The following is a 21,327-nucleotide window of genomic DNA, read 5'->3' on the forward strand; positions in this document are numbered from 1 at the left end:
GGCGCACGCAGAAACACCCCCCCTACTCACGCTCTCTCCGAAGACTTGCCGTGGGGGGCGGGGGGGAGAGGGGTTAAGGTCTATTTTATTTTTTTTCTTAAAACTTAACCCTTCAGTTGCAAGAGGTTTTGGTGTCCTTGACACTATTGCGAGCGATCGGGTAGAACAATAGAAATGGGGGGGTGCCGGAAATGGTGCAGGAAGACCCCTATAACCCTATAAACCTCTCCTCCCTCTTGCAGTTACTATTAGCATTAAAAGACCCCGGTGCCTTCAATGCAATAGTGCCACTTTATAACTTTGTCCCGCTGGGTCCCCATACCCTAAACAGCCCCCCCATTTTGAAATCACCAAGGCAAAGATCGCTCCCAAACGTGTGACCTCCCAAAGCTCTCACCTGCTCAGCCTCTGGCACCCCGACCTGACTCACCCCCATCCCCCCCCAGTAGTTCCTCTGGTTTGCACCTAGACAATAAATTTAGTTTAATTTAGCTTCCGGTCTTTAATTTTAGCAGGTCTCCTTTTTGCATGCAAATCAATATGGCAATTACCATCTAAAAGCTCGCCCAGCCCCGGGTCAATGTAAATTGATCATTGTCCGCCTTCCACAAAATAACACCGGGAGTCTGTGGTGCATAATGAGATTATACTGGAAACTGTCTTTTAGATCACAAATTATATTTTATGCTGTCAGGATCTTCTCCTAGCGGACTTCCCTGCTAGTCTAATCACGGGCGCCGAGCCCCTGGGTGCTGACGGGCTGGGGTTGGCCTGTCCCTGGGTGCCGAGGGGGATGGTTGGTCTGGAGGACATGGCTCTATGAAATAATCCAAAGAGCAGACCCCCACCCCCTTCCCATCTGCGAGACCCTGGATTGAGGGCAGGTGTGGATGAGCCTGCACTGGGAAAGGGGCCTTCTACAGAGACGTTGCGGAAAAGCATCGCTCACTGAGTCCCATCCAACAAACACGGCTATCCCTTCCGGAAAAACGCATTGGGGGCAACCAGCGAAAGCCGTCGGGCTGTGCTGGAGGTTGGTGGATGTCCCCAGCCCAAGTGCTGGGGGCGAAGGCGGCTTGGCCATCGAAGGGGTGGCCTGAGGAGGCCATCCACGCCTGCCCCGGCTGCCTCTCCACCCGGCCGCTGCCACCTAGGCCCCGGCAGCGCAGCCAGCCTTGCAAACAGACGGAATCCCGCCGGCCGTACACTCTGGTGAAGCAGCCGGGGTCAGCCGAGGCTTCCCCTCCCCAGACTGGCTGGGCCCGTGAACGGTGTGAGCAGGCGAGGAGGCCTCCGAGCCAGGAGCAGGAGAAGGTCCTTTCTCGCCGACAGCACAGCTCTCCCGCCCCTCGGCGGCCCCCGGGGCACGGGTGTGACCCCGGAGCCTAACAAAGGGCCTACAGAGCTCCTTTCGGCCTCGGGCTGGCGGGGGAGGGGTGGGGCCGGCGGGGAGCGGAGAAGGCTCGGGCCCCGGTGGACCCGCCGCACAGGGCCTGGTCGGCCGGGTCCAGTGCCCTCGAGGAAACCACCGAGGTGATGTTGTCAGGGCCTCCCGGGCGCTCCCAAGGACCATCCTGGGGTTCAAGCGGCTCGGCAGCCGACCAGCCTCCTGCCCAGCCCCGCGGCCCGGCCCTGCCCCGCCCGACCCTGCGAGGGCTCCACCCGAGTGCGGTCTTCCCAATAAAAGCTGGAATTCCCGGCTGGGCTCAGACAAAGAGGGACCGCGGCAAATCAACGCCGCGGGCAAACCAAACCCTAGTCCCGTTTACGTGCGCGTCTGGGGTCACAGAGGCGCCTGCTAATCCACCTAACTGCAGGCCGTCCCCGCATGGTCTCCTCCAAGCAAAAAAGAACAGAAAGCGAGCACACCTCCCCCTGATTCCGCCCAGAGGCCGAACTTCGCACTTCTTTCCGTCTTTATCAGTTTACTAGGCCCTGTGCCACCTTAGCAAACAGGACGGAGAGGGCGCAGCAGCGTCCTTTCCTCCCGATCCAGGGTGGAAAGCTCCTCTTTTTCCTCCACCATCCATCCTCCCAAGGTCAAGAACTCCAAATCTCTAAGCAATCCTCCTACCTACTGAAGATATACCCTCTTCGCCCCTCGAGGCAGGAAGAAACTAACCAGAAGTGATCTTAGGAACTGAGGGCCAACCACCCTCAGCTAGGTGTCTTTGTCCTCAGTTTCCCTCTAGCCAAAGACAGACGCGTCCCCTGTGAGTGAGTGTGCGAACGTGGTGGCGTGGCCCACGCTTGCGTGCCCCCGTCTTCTCACTAGGCAGGAGAGTCTCCGTCAGGCATTGAGGAGTTTTTGTCATTCAGCCTGTGTATCTAAGCATGGACGCATACATATGAATGCTTTTTGTGTTTCCAAGTGACCCTCTTCACACCTTTAAATGGGCTTTTGTCTCTGGAGCGAACTTACAGAAATTCTGCCCCAGTTTCTAGCTCACCAAAAGTCTGGGATTTTCTCCTACAATCTCGCTCTAGGTCTCAGTATTTGCATTATCCATGTTTACATTCCTCTCGGCCAGTTCTTTATCTCTTCTGTATCTCTTGTTCCATGTGGGCATCAGAGCCCGTGTCTTGATTTGTCTCAGCACATGTCATTCAGGCGCACATCTTAATCTGTGCATTCCTGTCTAACACACACACACCTCCCTACGACTTGCATTCTTGCTTTGCCTATGTGGCTCATTCCCAGGCCAGCCCTATATGGGTTTGCAGTTTAAATGTAACTAGAGGCTCCCCTACGACTACAAACCCTAAAAGGGAGAGAAAGGGGAAGGAGAGAGCAGTGTGAGTAATCGTTTATTTATATATAGGGTAACCTACCCACCAATTCCAACCTCTGGAAAGAACTAAACCAGCGTCTGAGAGCTGTATGAAATTTGTAGACCGATTCAAATGTTGACCCCGTCCACGTATGGGTCTACGCACGCTGGGTCTTGTACGCATCACTGTCCAGCTCCTGTTTGGAGGCTATCTCCCTGCACACATCTGATTCAAACTCTCCACAAGTTCATGGTTAAAGGTGTGTCTGTCTACACAGACAACTTCGCTCTCTCCCGATGCAAACCTGGACACACTGGCCTGCCTTTTCAGGCTTGGGTCTTTCCTCTGCAGCAGTCTCAGTCAGAGGCCCCAGTCGACTAAAGCTCTGAGCAGACCTTCCCATACCCGACAGCTGGGGATACTGAGGTCTTCCTCTGCATCTCCCAAACTCCGTCTTAGGTCAGGGTGCCCACTGTGTGTTCACACCTCCCCCACGGAGAAGTACCAGATCAAATTAGATCATTTAGCAGCTGCATTAGGTTAGTCGAAGAATCGAGCCCATTGCACCAGGATGCGAGCGTGCATACACTGAGCAGAGAAAGGAAAACCCTGGGAGGCCCAGACTCCCGCCCCCTCCACCCTGGGGGCTACTTTGCCTCCAGGAATTTCTAGTAGGCGCCCCACCCCCACCGCACGCCTTACACTCTCCCCTTCGCCTTTAAAGGGTTAAGAGAAACCCTCGCAGCCTTCCCTCCACCCAGGTCGCTGGGCCCGCAGGCTGGCTCGCCCACTCGCGGCTCACGGGAGTCTGCCGCCGCCTCCGCGGCCCGCCCCCCCTCCCGTCCTTCAGCCGGGAGGGAGCCTGCATGCCTGTCTAGACCGATCTATCACAGGCACACCAACAACACCCGCGAGAGCGCCGAGACCCTGCCCAGGTCCCCCTGCCCGCACGGTTCCCGGCGGACCGAACCCTGGAGCGTGACCGCGCCTGCGGGGTGGGGGCGGGAGCCTGCCGGCGCGGGCCGCCCCGAGCGCTCCGCGGGTCCGCCCCGGCCCCGGCCCCCAGCGCTCCCGCCAGCCCGGCTGCCGGGGCACAGTCACAGCTCTGCGCGCTGGGCAGTCCTATTTTTATCTTGTCTAATCCCAAACTGGGCGGGGAGCACAGGCGTCGTGCTTAGAGAACAAGAGATAGGCGAGGGAGGCGGGGAGGAGCAGCCAGGCAGCGACGCGAGCGGGAGCGAGTTAAAGACACAGTCGAGGCGACCGAGAGCAGGAAGAAAGAGCGGGCTGCGCGGGCCTCGAGACGCCGCACGCAACGCGCCGCCCGGCGAAGTTACACTCGCATCCCCGCCGCCCCCCGCCGCCGGTCCCTCCCCACTTCCCAGCGGCGCTCTCCGCAGCCCGGGCCGCCGGGCCCCGGCCAGTGCGGGAGGCAGAGGCCCGGCCGGCCCTGCAAAGGGCTGGAGAGAATCGCTAATGAGCTGTGCGGCCCATTGATCCGGAGAGCACTTCCTAATTAACTCTCAGTCACCTACTGGTGACAGCGCCTCAGAGGACAGCGCTGGGGCCGTCCGAGCCCCAGCCTCGACCTGCCCGCCGAGAGCCTGGCGCCCTAACTCCGCGCGCTCCCTTCTACCCCAGGCAATCCCGGTGAGTGGCAGCGTAAACCCGCACACTTAAGGCCAGCCTCGGATTAAACCTGGACGGCATATTAATCAGCGCCGCCTCCTCCCCTTCCTGCACGCGGTGAAATCATGCCCAAAATAAACACGAAAACCAACACGGCAAAGCCAGACCAGATAACAAATCGGGGGTGGAGTGGGAAGGGTCGAGAAGCAAACGTATTCTCCAAGTCTCCACGTACAGAAGTCTCGGAGGCCGACAATTAAAATGCCTTCCACACAAGCAATTCTGTTGGCAAAACCGAATCCACCACCTCGTAAGGATTGATTTCGGCCCGAGGTGTCCGTTTCCAGTGCCACAGGAAGTGTCAGATGGCTAGAAATACCCGTCTGTCTACGTTTACCACCCACCAGCTTCTGGGGTGGGCCATTTCCTCCTTGTTTTTATTCCCAGGCCATTTTAAGGATTTTTCTCCAAGAGGCTACCCCTAGGACCAAATGCCACTACCCCTCCTCTGGCCTTCTCTCAAAAAAAGAAGAAAAAAAAAAAACCTGTTAAAAACTGAGTTGTCTAGTCTAGACACAGGAGGCTAGTTTCTTTTTAAGGTTTGTTTTTAAATACACATAACCCTCCCCCCTCCTTCGCTCTTCCATTCTCCCAACCCCCACCCTTCAGACGCCGGCAGCGCGCGCCCTCGCGCGCGGGCACTCACAGCCTCTAGCTGGAGATCGCGGACTTTCTGGAAAAGATTCATTAACAGCAAATTAAGCCTCGCCCGGCCTCGGCCTACACGCGGCCAGACTCAGCCGTCTCAGGGACCCGGGGACGTGCCCACCCGAGAGTGCAGACGGCGGAAAGCCCGCCGGGACCACGCGTGCCTCTAGCCGCCCTACTCCGCACCCGGCGCCCCAGGGTTTGCTTGGTAAACAGCAGGCGCACGTCGCCGCCGCCCCGAGCCCCCGAGTTGGCGGAGGCTCTGCAGCGCAGCCGCCCGCCTGCTCCCGGAGCGGGCTCCGCGGCGCGGCGGCGCCTCGCCCGAGGATCGCGCCCGGGTGCGCAAGTTCCTCTTCGCCCTCAGCCTCTGTGCCGCACGCCCTGAGTGGGACCAACTTCCTCCGGCCGCAGACTCTCACACGCCCTACAGGGCTCCCCACCCGACTCTCCGCTGCCCAGAAGAGGACCCAGGTCTCGCCCCCCCCCCCCGCGGCGCCCTCGCCCTCCCTTCCCGCCGCCGCCTCCGCACTTGCACGATCTACCCCCACCCCTGGAGGCTCACAACTTAAAACCAACCCGGCGACATCGTGGGGCGGGGGTCGCAGGTTAAAATTTTAAAAGAACATTTACAAAACAAAGCGTCTGACCTGGCGGGCGAGCGGACGGGCCGAGTCGGAACCCCTCGTTCCGCTTGATTTCCTAGTAGTTTTTTTTTTTTTTTTTAATCCACGTGATTCGCGCTTTGGGGCAAGCCAAAAAAAAAAAAAAAAAAAAAAAAAAACCGGGACTCCCCTCCCGAGTTGCGCGGCGGCGGCGGCGGCGGCGGCGGCAGGTCGAGCTCCGCTCGGCCCGGGGCGCCCGCCACACACACCCTCGCGCACGCACACGCCGTCGTTCCACTAGCAGGAACAAGCGGCCCCCGGAGAGGCGAGACGAGGCGGCGGCGGCTGGGGGTTTTTACAGTTCTTTCCCGAGTCGAAAAAGAAAGCAGACGGGAACCCGCCGCCCTCCCCTTCCTGCTCGCGAGCTAACGCCGAGCCGAGCTTCCCAGCTTCCAGCCCAGCTCCCCCCCCACCCCGCCCTCCCGCGCCCTACTCCCGGCGCTCAGCGACGACCGCGCTCCCGCGCACACAGGCACATACACTGGCTGCAAACTTCCACTCCGCGAACTCCTCGCTCTCTTACCAGCCCCCCGGGAGGCAGCAGGCCCCCCGCCGCGCCCCTCCCTCCCCGGAGCCCACGCGGGGCCGCTTAGGTTGGCTGCATTTTTAATAACTTATAACTAGGAAATAAAAACGAAAGCGAGCAAAGCAGCCAAAGGGAAGCGCGAGGCGCAGCTTCGCAGGGTAGCGAGAGTCCAAGGAGCCACCGCCGCGGGCGGGGGCCCCGAGGGAGGGGGCCGACTGCAGCCCCGCTGCCCGCACGCCCGACAGCCCGCGCAACCTCCCCGGGGAAAGGTGTTCCGGGCACTGACCTGAAATCCCCTGCCGGGGAGTACGCAGGGAGCCTGCGATCTGGCGCTTTGAAGTTTCTCCCCGGAGCAGAGTCGAGACGACGAGGAGGAGCGAGGGGCGGTTGGGTGTTTAGGGAGGGGTTGCGGGGTTGGAGGAAAGTGGGGTGACGACGTAGGCGACAGAAGGAGCCGGGCTGGGGAAGCGCGGCGAGCAGCAAAGTTTGCCGTCTCCGGCTGCCCGCAGCCCGCTCGCGGCGCCGCGCTCGCTCGCCTCCCTCGCCGTCTGCTGCCAGCCGGCTGCCCTCGGGGTCGGCCCCGCCGAGGGGTGGGCTCTGGGCCGGGTGGGGGCGGGGCGGGGCGGGCTCAAAGCCTCCGGGCAGGTGGCGACAGCCCCGCGCGATCCTCCGGGCTCCGGCGGCTGGGCCGGGCTCGGCCGGGCTCAGCAGCTCCCGCGCCGCCGCTGCTGCCGCCCGCGCTCGGGCAGGAGCCCCAGCGCCATGTTGACGGATCGCCGCGAGCGCCCGCTCGGGCTGAGTGTGTGAGGGTGAGTGAGTGTGTGTGTGTGTGTGTGTGTGTGAGAGAGAGAGAGAGAGAGCGAGAGAGAGAGAGTGTGTTGGCCAAGTCGTCCCTGCGCGGCGACAGCGCGGCTTGGGCTCCCCGCCCGGCGGCTCGCGGGCTCCCCCTCCGCCGCCGCCTGCCTCGCTCCCGCTCTCGGTCGCAGTCTGGGCTTCGGCGCGTCTCCCCCGCAGCCGCCGAGCTCGGCCCGCGTTCAGCGAGGAGCGAAGCTCTGCCTCACCTTGCCGCTGGGAGCCCAGGCTCCGTCTGCCGCCGCACGCCGCGATCCCAACGCGTCCCCCCTCCGCGGTTCCCTCCTCTTCCTCCTCCCCCTCCCTCCGCCCTCCCGCCCGCCCTCCCTTCCTCCCTCCCTCCCAGCAGCCGCCTCCCCTCCCCCCGCAGGCGCAGCGCTCGGGCGACAGCCGCCCGCCCGCCGCCGCCTCCAGCTCTCGCAAGTTTGAGCTCCCCCAGCCTCCGCTCGCCCTCCGCTGCGGCGCCTCGGCGGTGGGGTTTCGGAGGGGTGATTCCCAGGAAAGGTTTACCCTAGTTTCCCCAGCTGTCAACGATTCCCGGCGCGTTTCGCCTCTCTGGGTCGGAACCCTGGACCACTTGGGTGGCGCCCCCCTCGCCCCTTGCCCTCCCCTCCCCCGCTCGGACCGAGTTGGCTGCGCACACCCCGCCCGGGCGCGCGTCCTGGACGAGCCAGAGACCGACTCGGGCGGTGGCGGCGGCGCGGGCGGCCCCCTGATCCCGAGCCGAGGGGATGGGGGCGGCTCTCCCAGCCGCGCGCCGAGACTCCCCTCGCTACCCAGAAGGCCAGTGGAGGACCGCAATTACCATAAAGCGCCTCGCACTCCGCTCAGCCAAAGCTGTCAAACCCCAGCGGCAGCCGCCGCTGCCTCCTCTCGCCGCCAGCGCTGCGCTCTCCCAGTCGCGCGTCCCCTCCGAGACCGAGCAGAGCCTGGCGAGTGCGCGTCGGTGCCCATCCTCACACCGGGCCGCCCCTTCCTCCTGGAGGAGCGCTTTCTCATGTCGGTGTCAGGAGCTACCTGAAAACACTATCCTGGGCAACGGTGGCCGTTGCGCCCGAACTCCGCGCCCGAGTTCCCCGGACATTTCAATTGTGTGGGAATTGTTTGGAGAGGCGGGGGATGGAGGCGGCAGCCCGTGGGGCATCAGGAGGCGGCGGTGGGGGCGGCAAGGGAGCGGAGATCCGCCAGAATTTTTCCCTGTTCTCGGGCATTTCACAGTATGCATCTCAGATGGAGGGTCTGTCCTGGCCCCTCACCCCTGCCTCGGGAGATTATCTCCCGCGTTTTATTTTCCTTGGCAGGGAGCAACTTTTGGCTTACACCGTTCGCCCCATAAATTTCCACTCGGTAACGTCGTGCTGATCTGTGCTCGGCGGCGGCGTACAGCCTGCGCCCGCAGCAGTTCAATTCAATTGACACGTATTGAGCTTCTCCAGCGCACCCGGCGCGGCGCTGGGCGCGGGGGTAGGGTGGGGGCAGGCCGGGGGGAGGGGGAAGCGGAGAGGCGAGGTTCCGGCCTCCCCGGAGCGCAAAGCCTCTGGGGCGAGCCGAGAAGACCCCGTTCTTCTGGCGGACGGGAAGAGGTGGGAGTGGGGGAGGGGTGTTGCGGCCTAACCGCACCCAGACCGCGGGGCCCGGACAACACGGCAAAAGGTGACCCCACTCGGTTGCTGGATAGGGTCTTTTTATGCTGAGGGGGGCGCGGTGGGGGGAGTCTCTTTCTGCCTAAGGACAAGATGGTGCAGGCTCGATGAGAACATCAATCCGAAATGGAGGTGGCTTGTAAATCCACACGGAAAGTTTTAAAATATCCTGGAGTGTCTCCATGCCAAAAATAATCAAAAGCATCTCAAGTTGATTACCAAGTCAAGGTCAAGGCCAAAATCGGCTCTAGCTAGCAGATTCCTTTAAAAAATTAGACTTAATGCTGACTGCGGGACTGGTGCTGGGTGCGATTTTATTTATTCTGTTTTAGTTCTCAGTACATAGTTATAAAAACAGCCCTTTTCAAAGCAGAAGTGAAACATCTCTACCGTTTGAAACCCGAAACTTCGGGCAGAATTAAATCTTCATGCTCCAGAGCTGCTTATAACAACTGATGCAAAAGACAGGCGGGCAAGTGCCCCTGCGAGCAGTCCCCAGCCCTGCTGGGCCTCTATGGCTTCCAGGACCCGCGCCTGCCTAATGGAATGTACGCCTTTTTCTTCCCAGTCTTCCTGGAGGTGGATGTCTCTGAAAGCTAACCCACACATTTTTTTAATCTCCGGTAACAAGCAGAAAGACACCTGGACTATTATGCTGTAAAGCTATTTTTTATAAAGACATTTTAGGGCCAGACATTAAAAGTTATTAGACTGAACGCATGCGAGTTACAGACACAGCTGGAGAAAAGGCCTCTGGTTGTGTGTTGTAGCAACATTCTTTTTGAAGCGACTCCTTTTATTCAAAACAAGTCTAAAATAACCGGGAAGGTTGAAGTTGGGTATTTGTGGAGACACTCTCTGAACGCAGTTCCAAGCGAGGAGGCTGCTGTGCCACTGTGGGCCGCGCGGGAGAGCTGGCCTGGGCGAGTGCGGAGCTGTGCCAGGCTCTTCCGGCTCAGTTAGGCCGCCGCAGAGACCCTGGCCCCATGCCCAGCCACCTTCTCTCCCCTTCCCAGGCCTCCCCAACTCTTCCCCCCCACCCCCCCAGGCACGGGCTTTTGCCGGAGTTAAGAGTTGCATGTAACCATCCAGAACTTTCGGAAAATCCAGGAACCAAGTGAAAACACGGAGCCTGCTGCCTCTCCGGGTCCTGTGGCCTCCCGGGGCTGCTGACAAAGGGGCCTGTTTGTCTAACTTTAAAAGTCCTAGAGTTAAAATGAATTGGGGAGGAGGGCGGTGCTGTAAATTCGAAGGGGCCTACAGGAGGGCTGACTGTGGGAGAAATTTGATGCTGGAGACAAACAGACCAGTAAATTCGCCTTTGACGTAATTTGCAGCATTCACACACACACACACACACACACACACACACACACACACACACCCCCTTTCAAGGAGTCTTGCCTCTTTGGTATCCTGGTGCAGGGCTGGGGGGATTAAAGGGTTTCTCTTCCATCTCCGAGGGATATATTTTCCAACTCTGTGGGATTTAAAAAATATCTTATTAAGGGAGTCCTAAGAGGCCCGAATGTGTGCTGGGAAGAGGGGAGGGGCGGTTCATGACTCCCTGGGAATTAAAATGGGAATTTTTCCCCGAGGTGTTCTAAGGCGGAGGAGATGTAGGGAGTTTACACCTATTGGTCCAGTTAGTTGGAATTGTTCCAGGGAGAAGTAGGAAGCCCTCGAATGGCAGTTCCACCTTGTGTCCCTACTCAGGAAGGGGCTCCGGAAGCTGGGGACACCTCAGAGCCTGCAGCACGTGCAGGCCTTCTCCTGCGCCCTCCTCCCTTGCCCTTCTGTGCGTCCCCCAGGAGCTGACCTGGGGGTCGGGCCGCTACACTCCACACTCAGCAAGGGGAGGATTTCAATGCAAGCAGAGGTGGAGGCGGCAGAGAGAGCCTGCATGCGAGGGCAAGGACGGGGAGGCCGCCCAGACGGCAGGACAGAAAGGCAGGCGAGGTGCTTCGGAAAGGCTGAGCTGCAGGCTCACCCCTCTCCCACCTTCCTCTTGTCCCCTGGCTCAGGTCTCCCAGTTGTAACCTGGGGCTCCCTGGCTCTCTTCTGCAAAGGATTCTATCCAGCCTCTGCAACGGAATCAGCAGGTTGGCGCTTCTTCGGGGAGCAGGCCTGGAGGCCGGTCACCCTTTTCTGGTGGGGTTGACATTGTAGGCCTGTCAGGTCCCCTTCCACACCCTCAACCACTGCCCAGGCCTAGGGGAAAGGCCATGCATTCCCTGGTGAGGGTCTTACCTGGTATTTGGGAGACCCGGGACCCCAACATGATGTGCGGGGTTCGACTGTGACATATGTGCGGAACTAAATCATAAAGCTCCGTAGCCACCACCCCCTCCCCCCGGCGCCCCCATGGTGCTCTTCAGAGGCTGTTCTCACAGCTCTGATGCCAGTTACTGGAATAGGTGGGATTTGGGTGATTAGAGAGAATGTATTTTTACTTTACATTGTGTGAGCTAGCCTGTTGATGCTGGGGGTTTTTTGTTTTTGTGTTTTTTAGGGTGTTTGTTTTTTAGGGCCACACCCATGGCATATGGAGGTTCCCAGGCTAGGGGTCGAATCAGAACCGTAGCTGCAGGCCTACACCACAGCCCCAGCAAAGCAGGATCTGAGCCGAGTCTGTGACCTACACCACAGCTCATGGCAACACTGGATCCTTCACCCACTGAGCAAGGCCGGGAATCGAACCCGCAACCTCGTGGTTCCTAGTCGGATTCATTTCTGCTGCACCACAACGGGAACTCCTGATGCTGCTAACTGTTTTTAAAAACACACCAATACTCACACTAACAGTCTTCCCTGGTCACTTTGGAAAAGAACTCTAGGCTTACCCAGTGGCACTCAGGGATCCACCGGCCCATCCCCCAAGCACAAGGCATCCTTGTCCCAGGGATTTCAGTTGTCTGGAAACATCTAAAGGTAGCTGTTTTCCCTGGCGGGAGACTGCTAGACTTAGGGGTCGCCGGGTTGAAGATGGCTGCTCTTTCTGCCTCGTCTTTGAAGGGTCATTGAGCCTTGGTGGGAGGAGGGTCCAGAAGGCAGGCCTAACGTGGTAGTGGTAACAACCTCTCAGAATTTCTGGTCTGGGCTCCATCTGATCTCAAGCTCTGATCAGGCACTGTGGCTGACACAGAGGGGTGTCAGCTGAATGAGCATAAATACTGGCGGCTTGGGGACTCTTCCCTCTTGAGCCCCAACCTGGCTCCAATTTAAGAGCCCTCAAAGCCCCGGCGGCTGGGCTGGATGCTCCCGCAAATAAACTCGGACCACGTCCTGCTTATTTAGCCAGGCTGGCTGCAGCTCGCATTTTACCAGGCCGTGGGCAGTGAGTGGGTCCTGTGGGGAGCGGGATGGAGAACACCAAGGCCCGGCCGGCCCCAGGCATTTTGTATCCAGCTCCCCTTCCGGGCGGCCGGGCGGCTGCGGGACCCCTGCAGACACACACCCTTCGGGACTGGAGGGATCTGGAAGGCTCCGCCAGCTCCTTGCTGGTGGGGGGGGGGGGGAAGCAAGAAGGGAGTATGGCCCAGCAGATGCAAACGCGACGCTGATCTGTCCCTAAAAATCTCTGAGGCCCCCACGAAGTCGGGCGCGGAGACGAGTGGTGCTGGGCGGTTGCCTCGGCAAGGTCAGCCAGGGGCAAAGCTTGAGGCTAGCGCCGGGCTGGAGATTCCAAACGGCCTAATCCGAGGCACACGCCCCCCCCCCACCTCCTCCTCCCACCCCCCGCCCCGGCTGGCTCCCATTCCCCCTCCGGGGCCACTCTGCTCTGCCTTCTTCCCCATCCCCCCTCATCCCCGCGTCCCCAGCACGTTAGCAGCCGCGCAGCCCCCGGCCGCGAGTGCGGGGGTGGGGCGGGGGGCGCAGGGTGGTTTGTGTTGCGAGGCTTGACAGAACCTTCTGTGTGCGGCGGAGGGAGGAGGCTAATGCATAATGCACAGCGCCTGGAAGCCCGGCCATTAGCGGCCTGTCGGTGACACAGACAAACGACTGAGAGGGAGGAGATCCAGCTCGCTCTGGAGTTTAAATATACCAGCGTGGAGGGGAAACGCCATGATTTAAAAGTGTGTGTTTGCAGACACTCGCATATATTTTAATGATTTCCAGCAGGCCATGGGTCCCAGCCTTGCATCCCCCTCCCCAAAAGAGGGACATGTACAGAGGAGGGGGGCTGATGAAGGCAGCGTGAAAGGCCTCAGCCAGAGACCCACCGCCAGCTTTTGAGGGACGCAGGGGAGGAGAGGTTGGGAAATGCAGCTCGGAGAAAGAGAGGCCTAGGGAAGCCACACAACCCAAGGCTATCCCCAGATTTTTTTTTTTTTTTTAATCTGGTCATTGATCTTTCCACCCCGGACTGGACCTTCTGTGTTGTACTAGAAAGGCCTGGGGGAAAGAATAAACCCTGGTAGCCTGGCTTCCCCCACCCCACCCCACCCCACCCCAGTGCGCCCACATTTTTGAATCGTCCCTTTCCACTGACAATCCAGAGACCTCCTTCCTCCCCGTTTAACACACCAGTGTTTTTTAGCAATTAAGGCGAGAAGGGGGTGGGGATAAAGATAAGCCAATTTTTTTTTCCGCCATGCAAGTGTGAAAGATAAGATAACGCTAAGCTGAGGCAAAGCGGCTGCTTACAACCTCCCCTCAGCGATCTTGATCGGTCACTTCTTATCTCGCAAAAATGCTCCTTTCGAAAACTGCATCAAAAAAAAAAAAAAGAAAGAAAAGAAAAAGGCTGAAGGAAAGCATTTTCATTTGGAAGTGACATTTAAAACCCACCTCCTCTACACCAGCAAACCCCTCCCCATCCGTGGGGCTCCCCAGTAAAAGTAGCACCTCCACTACAGGGTTTCAGGCTTTCTTGTGGAGGAGGGGGGCAGGATTACTAGTGTAATTAGGCCGAATAAAGGCGGGGATGCTAGAGTTCCTGTCGTGGCTCAGTGGTTAACGGATCTGACTAGCATCCAGGAGGAGGCAGGTTCGATCCCGAGCCTCGCTCAGTGGGTTAAGGATCCGGCGTTGCCGTGAGCTGTGGTGTAGGTGGCAGACGCGGCTCGATCCAGCTGCTGTGGCTGTGGTGTAGGCCGGCGGCTACAGCTCGGATTAGATCCTTGGCCTGGGAACGTCCATATGCCGCGGGTGTGGCTCTAAAAAGCAAAAAATAGTAAAAATATAATAAAAAGCAGGGATGCGTGATGAGGGTTGATCCTGCATCCAACCGCAAGCTGGCATCTGGGTTTTCCTTCCCCGAGTTCCTGATCCGTGTTTGTGTTTCTCCACCTCGCTGGTGTGTTGAAACTAAACAGGTAGTTATATTTGAGAGGATCACATAACTATGGCAACACGAAGTTGCTGTTAATGCAAAATAATAAGAAACTCTGCTGATTCTTACGGGCCCCTTTATAAAGGAAGGAAAAGGCGTCACATGCGCCCCGGAACCCGAGAACTCTCAGGCGAACCGGACTCTCGGGGAGTCATAAAATCCTTTTCTCCGAACAAAAATCTCGAAGGGGTTTCCGGAAGACTTTGTATTTGTTGAGGGAGCTTTCGGTATTGAACTCCAGGCCCGCAGGGCGGCCTGTAAATTCCCCCTAGCCCAGCCGCTGGCCCCGGATCGCACCCATCAAGGCGGGCGGCCCAGGCCGAGTTGATGAGACTCTGCGCCCACCTCCGGCTTAGAGCTCCCCCCACCCCCCCATCCCGGATTCGCACCTCGGCTCAGGGCGCACCCCGAGTCTGCCCCCTCCGGTCTAGGCTGCACGACCTAAAGCCCGGGGCCAGCCGCGGCCGGATAGTCCCCGGGGAGCCGAAACCGCCGAGCGGGGAAACCCCTCCTCTCGCCCTTCCCCGAAAAGCCTGGCCGCGGCGTAGGCGCCGAGCGAGCGGGCATCCGCTGACAGCCGGGCCTCACGTAAGGCCCACACGCGTCCCATTAGTCAGCCTGAGTTCCCCTCGGGCGAGCCGTCTGGCGCGGCCCCAAGGCCAGGCGCGGGCGGGGAGGGGCTGCGGGGCCGCGGCGAGCTGGGAGCGGGGCGGGGGCGCGGGCTCTGCGGGGCCCGGCCGGGCTCGGTTCCGCGTTCCTGGGACCGCGGGTAAGCTGAGCCGGCCGCTCCCTGGCTGGCGCCGAGGCGCCGAGCTGCGCTTCACGTGCCCGCCATATCAGCCGCGGCGGCGGCGGCGGCGGCGGCGAGGAGCGGGGGCAGGGAGGCGCGCCGCAGCTCCTGCGGGGTCTCGGGCCCCCACCTCCCCCCCCCTCCCCGCGGGGAGAGGGGGGAGCGGGTCGGGACCACCCCGCAGCCTCCATCCCCGCGCCAGCCGAGAGCGGCGCTGCCAGACACCGAGAGGCTCGTAGGGCGCCGCTCCGAAAGCTGCGCGGCGGCGGTAACCAGGGGAGGGTGCTCCTCGCGGCCGCCCCGGGAACTTCCCAGCCGCCCCGCCGCCGCGGCCGCCGCAGTCACCGGGACCGGAAGCCCTTGCGCCGCCCCAAGTGGCCTCCGCTGCCCCCCCCCCCGCCCCGCGCCCCGGGCTGCTCCAGACGAGGGCTGGCCGCGCGTCACCTCGATCCCTCCAGGTCCCAGGCGGCCGCCCTCGTCCTGGGGCATCCCCATTTAAGCCCGGAGGACCCTTTTCGCGGTCCAGCGAGACCTCCCTCTATTACCGCCATCAGCGCGGCTCCCCCCGCAGCTGGGACGGGAGGGGCGCGGAGCCGCCACTCCGGCCGGGCAGGAACACCTGCTCCCGGGCCCTGCAGCTGGGCGCGTGGTGCCGGGAGAGACTGCCTACTGTTGTGTGCAGAGATCGCGGAGCAGAAAATGGGGCTCCGACGCTCAGGGCCAGGCGCAGCCGCGCCTCGGTCGCCCCCATCTCCCACCCTCTCTGTACGATCAAGCCCGAAGCTTGGGGACTCAGGTCTCCCCGAGGGTCGAAGGGCTGCCACCCCTGGGGTCCGGCTTCTGCCTGGTCTTAAGAGGTGGTTCGCAAGACAGATGGGGCAAAACCTGTTTTGGGAGCCTGCCCGGTGTCCGCCCCCGCTCTCCAAACCAGACACACTCATCTCCCCTTGGCCCCCACTCTAGCCTCCGGCGGGGGACGAGAGTAGGTCATGGCGGCACCGGTACGGGGTTCGGACTTTGCCACTCCGCGTGGGGAGGGCTACTGGACCCTCCCCATCTCCTCCGTGCCCCGAGGAGGTCGGGCGGCCGAGATGACCTGCGCTGCTGGCCCGGCCTCACTCCCCCCTCCCCCGTCCCGCCCTCCCCGGCGCTCCTGGCCCTGGGCCCGGCCGGGGAAGGCGTTGTTTTGCCAGCGGGAGCCGAGCGAGTGCGCAGAGAAAAGCCTCCCTGCTCTAATGAGAGTGCACACAGCGCTGCAGCGAGGAGGATGATTACCCGGCGGGCGGGGGGGCGCGGGCCCGGGCCGCGGGCGGCGTGTGCGGCGGCCCCGCGGGCCCGGAGTCCCCGCCTGTCTGGCTGCTAATCGCACGCTTTCTGCTGTTAGGGAGGCAGGCGGGAGCCGGCGGCCGAGCCCAGCTCCGGCGACTCGGCGGGTGACACGGAAACATGGCGCAGCGCCCCTCCCCCGCCCGCCCTCCCCGCGCTCCCGCCTCCCGCCTCGCACTTCCTCCCGCCCGCGCGGCTTTTGCAGTTCTAATGCTCTGCTGTCCGCCCGGCACCATTACGCTAGCAGCCGCTTCTCGGCCGCCCCGCGCGTCTCTTTCCCCTTTGTTTTCGGGGTCTATAGAAAACGTTTGCTTTTGTCCCGAGCTCTCGTGAAACCAAACTTGTGGTGGCAACGGAAGGCGGTGCGGGCGGGGGAGGGGCCCGGGGATTTTGGCAACAGCCGACCAGAGCGTGGTGGAAACTTCTCTCGCTGGGTTCCCCGCCACCCCGCCTTCCACCCTCCACCCTCCACCCTCCCCTCAAACACAGGCCAGTCGGCCTGCCGAAGCTTCCCCCCCTTCTCCCCCGAGAGGCCTCAGCGCTCCAGGAAGGAGGTCTGGGTTAGAGGCACTGTGGTGACCAGGGGTGAAGCGCCTAGGGTGCGTGTCTGTGGGCCTCTAGGTTTTGGTACTCGGTGACGCCGCTCCTTGAAGCCCTGCCCGACTTGCTTCTCCCTCCCTTTGGTCATTCGGGGCTTTGTATCAGCCTGTGGAGAAGGAAAGGGAGGGAAGAGAAGAGAGTGGTTCACGTGTGTGGGTTTTATACGAAGGGTTTGTTGGAATCGCTCACCTCCAACTGTATAGCCTCCTTTATAGGGTGAAAAGGCGGAACGTGGGCCCCAGGGGGGGGAAGGGTCAGAAATCTAGGCCTGGAAGCTGGATCCTACTCTACTGGTCGGCTCAGCTACACTCAGTCCCGCAAGCAGGGTGGGGGGACCCTGCAGAGTGGGGGCAGGCCGAGAGAGCCAGGTCCCTCGATGCAGGAGATGCCAAACCTCCCTCCCACGGGTGAGAGCGCAGGTCCCCCTGGCGCGCTCCCCAGCCCAGAGCGCACGCCATGGCTCCGCAATGGAGCTGCTCAGGCGGCAATTTTTTAAGCCTGCAATTAAGCGAGGCGTCGCCGTGTCCTCTGCTAGTGTCGATCCTGTCAGTCGCACATGGCCTTGGTGCTTCGGTCCGAGGCCCCGCGATTAGTCACAGGCTCGCTTCGCTCCTTTCCCTAATCCGCCTCTGCAGGCAGCCTGGGGACGCGGCCGACTTGGCGGGGCTGGCAGAGAGCCACTGTGCGCGGGGCGGGCCGCCTGGCCAGTACCAGCCCCGCTGCGCCCAAGCCGGCGCGGGCCCCGGGGTGCTGGCTTGGGACTTCCTCCCCCTTCGCAGCCCCCAGGCTGGGGCGACGGCGCCCCTCCTCCTCTCGCCCCACTCCCGGGCCTGCGAGATCTATTTGTGTGGTGTCATTTGCATAAAAATAGGACAAGTGTTTCAGTGCGTTCGAACGCGGGAGGCGAAATCCTTATTGATGTGTCTGTGTGGAGCCCTCGGTTGTCGGAGCGGTTTGATTTAGGGTGTTTGTGTTGCCTTCTGCGAGAAATGAGAGGAAATCCTGCGCAACGCCTAGAGCGGCCGGCGCCCTACAGAGCATCCCCCTCTGCACGGCCTGGAACGGTCCACCGCCTGGACCCCGGCGAGCCGAGTCCACAGCGAGCAGGTTGAGGGCCAGGCGGGCGACCCATTATGACTCATAAAACCGGGCGGCCTAATCACCAGCTGCCAACCCGTTTACGTGTGGCGCTTCCCAATGCTCCCTTCGCCGGGCCCGGGCCTCCAGCAGGTTCGCCCTGGACAAGGCTAGAGCCGCTCAGTGGGGGCTAATCGAGTGGCCGCCCGTTCCCGTCGGCAGCTCGGCTTCCCTTCCCGGGCGAACCCCGCTCTCCCGGCCTTTGCGCTGCTCGCCAGCAACTCCTCAGCTTCGACAAATAGCTGGGAGGGCGCCGGCCGCGCGGAGCCAGTAAATCAATCATTAACTCCCCGGCGAGGCCTGGCCAGGGGAGGGAGCGGCGGCCAGAGCCGAGTCTGCGGGGCGAGCGCGAGGCCCCCACCCTGGGTCGGGAACCGTCCACGCTCCAGGGGACAGGGTGCGTGAAAGTGGGTCCCCTCAGGGCCTCAAGAGCCCCTCCAGAAGCCTCCGCCTGCCGGGCCTTTCAAGCCCGCACCTCGCCTCGCCTGGCAGGTCGGGTTACTGTGCGGCCCCCGGGCAGGCTGGAACATTAACGAGCCGCCCCGGGCCTCGGGGCCTGCTCTCCCCAGGAGAGCCTGCCGCACTTGGGCAGGCTTCTCTGATCCGGTCGGGCTCCTCCAGACTCCGGCTTGCCAAGCCAAACCGATCGCGCCCCTGTCGACTAGTCTCCCTACGGCGCCCTCCCCACGGAGCACACCGTGGGGCGGCACGCAGGGGGTTAAAAGCTCCGGTTCGCACTGGCTCCTCGGCAGCGCTGAGGAAACGCTGATCAAAGTGCTTACGGGGAAAGAAACACACACGCGCGCTCGGGCCTGGGTAGAAGAAGGGCGACTGGAGAGACGGCGAGGGAGCCGCCTGCTTCGACCCGCTTCCCACACTCCTGGGAGCGCGGCGGCGGCCCGCGCGATTCTCTCCTCGGAGCTCGGCGCGGCGGGGCCGGGAGGACGGCAGGGAGGGGGAGGAACAAGGGGGCGGGAGGCGAGCCCGGGCTGCGCGCCAAGAGGCCCGGAGCCGCAGATTAGTCACTGCTCGGCTGGGCGCTCACGGGTGCGCCCGGGAACCGGGAGGGCAGGCGTCGGCCCCGCTCCGCCGGGCTCCCGGGGGGCTCGGCGCCGCGGCGCGGGTGCCCCCGCCCCCACCCCCGCGCACGCCCGGCGCGCCTGGATGGACTCCCGGGGGCTCGCGCTGCGGAGATCCACTTGTCAGTTCAAGGGCAGGACAGAAACTCTGCAAGCGGAGTCTTGCGAACAGGAAATTTCTCATTGACAAGGTGCTGCCCCTCCCCCACGCCGGGCTTCAAAACAAAACAAAAACCCGGCGCGAGCGACCAAGGCACCCAGCCTGGGCCCGCCGCGGCCTGCGCTGCTCCGCCGCTTCGGCGACCCCCGCGGGTCGGCCCCGGCCAGGAGAGTGGAGAGCTCGCCGAGCCCCGGGCCCCGAGCGCTGGCGGCCGCCAACAAACAGGCCTGGAAGGCGGGCTGGGCTCGGGCCCCGCCGAGGGCTCCCAGCTGCCACCTCCGGGGCCCGGGCAGGGGCGGCCGCGGAGACCGGGAGGCTCCGCGCCTTCTCGGCTTCTGAGCCTGGCCGAACGCCTTTCGCGAAGCCGGGGGCCGCCGGGTCAGCGGCTCCCCGGAGGCGCGTGGGGGGCGGGGAGGCCGCGCGGCGCCGCCGACTCGGTGAATCCCGCTGCGGGGACCCGGGAGGGCGGCGAGCTCGGCCTGGCAAAGTTCCTGTAGAAACTCCATGTTTAGCAACTCCGGCGGCGTTGCGGGAGGAGGGGGAGAGGAGGGCGCGCGGGGTGTGCCGGGGCGGCCGGCACCCGCCTTTCACTCCGGGGGAGGGAGTCCGGCGCCCCCCCCCCAGCCCAAGGCGAAGTCTGGGGGGCGGGGACGGCCGGGTCCCGGGCGCGTTCTTTTGTGTCTGCCCCTCTCTTTCCTCCACATTCTGAAAGGAAATGTCTAAACCCGTTTCATTTATTGCATGCAGCCAGAAGAAGAAGGCTTCCTTTTTAGGGACCCTGATATTCAGGGTAATTTCGTATTTGACACATGTAAATACTTAGTACTCTCAGGTAAGGTCAAATTATTTATCATCTTAATTTATATTTCAATAGGCCTACAATTTAGAGGCGCGAAATGCCTCCTTATGAATCATTATGGTCTATTAGGGGAAGTAATGTATAAACAGCACTATTTGGGAGGGAATCACTTATGTTGACATTTAAATGGCTCTTCAATAGTTAAAAAGAGAGAGAGAGAGACATTCGAGTGCCTTTGATTAAATATACAATTTACACGACCATCAGCAAAGCCATCAGGAATATAAATTCTTCTTGGGATTTTTATTTATTTATTCCCGCTTTTTAAAAAAGCCTTCTAGGGCAGGCATGCCATTTAATCCCTATGGGAAAACCCACAAATTTCAGGCAAAATATCATTTTCCTCTCCCCCAGCTAATGGTTTATCAGAAACCCAGGGAATCACTGGAAATGTGAGCAAACTCCACCAGCAGGCACCCCAGTGGGATGTTTGTAGATCTTTGTACCTCAGTAACAGAATCAACCACTTTCTAGCAATGTTGCAACTGATTTGGGCAACATAGTAGCTTCCCTGCTGGAGTGGAACCTTCCTGAAGGCCTGTGCCTATCCATTCAACCTGCTGTTCCCATAGCACTCAGCACAGGGCCTCGTACCATTTTAAGACATCCTCCTACACCTGCTAAAATATCACTGGCAGAGGCTCTTCCTGGCTGCCTCCCTCCCCCACCCCCATGCACTCTTTATTGAATTACCCTGTTCTATTCATTCCCTTGAAGCATCTCCCGTCTTTAGAATGCCCTTCCTTGACCCTACCTCTCCTTCTCCAGCTCCCTATTTATCTGTTCTCCAGCACAGCTGTACTTCTCAAAAGAGGCGTCTACATCCATGTAGTATTTCCATTTCCTTACCTTGTCTGCACTCTAAAAATCAGTTTTGTTTTGTTTTGTTTTGTTTTTAAAGGGCCGTACCTGCGGCATAGGGAGGTTCCCAGGCTAGGGGTCGAATCAGAGCTGTAGCTGCCAGCCTACACCACAGCCACAGCAACGCAGGACCGAGCCGCGTCTGCCACCTACACCACAGCTCACGGCAACGCCGGATCCTTAACCCACTGAGCGAGGCCAGGGATGGAACCTGCGTCCTCATGGAATCTGCTAGTCAGATTCCCTTCCCCTGAGCCACAACGGGAACTCCAAAATCAGCTAGTTTTGATATCCTTCTAAGATACGGGGATAAACTGCAGCTTTGTTTGTAACAGCGGAAGGTTAGAAACCACCTAAATGTCCAGCAGTGATAGGTATGGTCCAGGCA

The 21,327-nt window shown here is 61.1% G+C and overlaps 1 protein-coding gene across 12 annotated transcripts in view; it reads right to left on the reverse strand.

The window, feature by feature from the left end:
* BCOR (BCL6 corepressor) overlaps window positions 1-21,327 on the reverse strand; it is a 123,001-nt gene that overhangs the window by 38,648 nt on the left and 63,026 nt on the right. For 2 of the 12 annotated variants that reach the window (XM_021079598.1, XM_013986055.1), the window contains exon 1: window positions 7,359-7,441. The exons of 4 other annotated variants lie outside the window; for them this stretch is intronic. The gene's annotated coding sequence lies outside the window, so the exon portion shown is untranslated. Of the gene's footprint in view, window positions 1-5,756; window positions 5,885-6,583; window positions 6,890-7,358; window positions 7,453-21,327 lie in introns of those variants that run through there. 6 more of the 12 variants (XM_005673559.3, XM_003360264.4, XM_021079596.1 and 3 more) reach the window with 5 other exon arrangements.

This window comes from Sus scrofa, chromosome X (genome assembly GCF_000003025.6).
Source record: "Sus scrofa isolate TJ Tabasco breed Duroc chromosome X, Sscrofa11.1, whole genome shotgun sequence".
NCBI lineage: Eukaryota > Metazoa > Chordata > Mammalia > Artiodactyla > Suidae > Sus > Sus scrofa.